Source organism: Chelonoidis abingdonii, chromosome 3 (genome assembly GCF_003597395.2).
Source record: "Chelonoidis abingdonii isolate Lonesome George chromosome 3, CheloAbing_2.0, whole genome shotgun sequence".
Lineage (NCBI taxonomy): Eukaryota > Metazoa > Chordata > Testudines > Testudinidae > Chelonoidis > Chelonoidis abingdonii.
The window spans coordinates 112,132,656-112,134,731 of NC_133771.1; positions in this window are offsets into that span (position 1 = coordinate 112,132,656).

Here is a 2,076-nt window from a genome sequence, read left to right on the forward strand (position 1 = left end):
GAGGAGTCGCCAAGCCCATTGGGTGGTATGCGTGAAGTTTGGTCCGTGGTGGTTGTGGACTGGGGGAGCTCTTCATCTCCAGAGGAAGGAACATTTGACTCGGAGACCGCTAGAAGAGGCGACAGTGAGCACCCTCCACACCTGTCCTGCTCCGAATTGCTATAATTTCCAGCTGGAGCTCAAATCGGAGTGACAAAACAATCTCCTAGGAATGCTGCTAACTGGGTAGTTCTGCCTTTGGCCAGGGAGCTGCCCAGTCCGTGTTACGGGCTCTAATACCCATGCATCGCGCGGGCGGGGGGTAGAGCTGTTCAGCATTTAGTGCTGAAAACATGTAAACTCTCCTTAGGAAACAAAACCTCTTTAGTCCCGGACACTTTCCAGAGGCTCTTGAAACCGACTAGCTTTAAAGGTCGGGTGTGGGGGAGCGGATGAACCTATATTCAAACATCTTATCCAACTGTGTTTGTTTTGTCGAGTTCAAAGAGCGTTTGGCCAACAGACTAGGAATGTTTTGCCTTGAGTTTTTGGTTTGTAAAATTCGTCTGGATTAGGGAAATGGGAAAAGCTGAGATGCATCTGTGCTGTAATTTGCCAATGGCAAATCAATATATATTGTAAGTGACGAATGGGTCTGTGCAGGGTAGGGTATATCACCAGAGCGCCTTGCTCTTCCGTTAAACAACATACTTGACATCTTTGTTGCAACACTGGGTCGCCCGAAAATTCTTAGACTACAGTATGGTGGTGGGTGTGGTTTGGATGTTTTTGTCATAAAAGACTCACGTTTGGTTTCCTAATGGTACTGTACATTTTCAGTGGGATCCATTCGTTTAATGAGATGCACCTGTACAAATATCGTACAATGGAGAAACATCTAGGAGACTTTAAGTTTCCAGTGTCAAGAGCCGGTTATAGCAATACAGTGAAATAGCGCTAGTTGCCATGAGTACTGTCTGAAATTGTCCCCATCTTTATTTTTTCTGAATGCTACCAAAAGGCATGGAACAAACTTGCGGCGTTCACATTATTAAAACAATAATCATGGTGTATCTGGCATGCAGGATTAAAAGATTGTGGAATATAGAAAAGCAACATTAATGAATGAACACATGCAGAAAGTGGTGAAGTGACAAAAGGAAACTAATATCCTAACAAAGTCTGTCACCTGTATGAGATAATACATATCCGGTCAACGGTGCATTATCCGGTAAAGAAACTGGAATTATAAGGGACTCTGGTTTATCTTTAATACATCTTTATATATATATAAAGATAAAAATACGTATATTTAACACACTATAGCTTCTCAAGAGTAACACCATCAACACATTAATTCCTGGGTTGTATTCCTGGCTCTGCCATTGATTGGCCTGCTGGGTGACCCTGGGCATGTCATTTCACCTCTCCGTGCCTCAGTTTCCCCATCTGTAAAACGAGGAAAGTGATGCCAACCTCCCTTGTAAAATGCATTGAGGTTTACTGATAAAAAGTGCTATAACAGCTATGTTGTTATTTTGTTACTGTTGTTTTAAAAATATATAATTTTTCTAATCTCCTGGAATGTATAGTTTATTACGATATTGTAGATTACTGATTTGTGTACTGCAGAGTACTGTTTTACAGAACACAGTAAATCGTACCGAAAACAACCTGTGCTACAATTCAGAAACATCTGACATCCATACTGCAAGTTCGCCACTAAGTGTTTGCTATAAAAGCTCACAGCTGTCATGTAACGGGTACATTTGTTTACCTATTGGATTTATATCCACACTTAAGCAAATCAGATTGGAGCTCTATTGAGATAGCCTGGAACACACATTCTTGCCTTGAGTAGTTCTCTAAATTACTGATTTATTATTGATAGAATAAACTTAATTGAGTTTATTTTAACTCTGTAAAGGTCATTGCTCACGATACTGATATTAAATTACCTCGAACGTTTTCTAACCACTATTCACTCTTCCTCCTATTGTAAGGTGTCTACTGATTGAGAAAGATAGAATGAATTAGTAAAAGTTATTCTAACCCCTAAATGTAGAAGTGGCTTCCCTAGTGACTTTTTTGAGAATG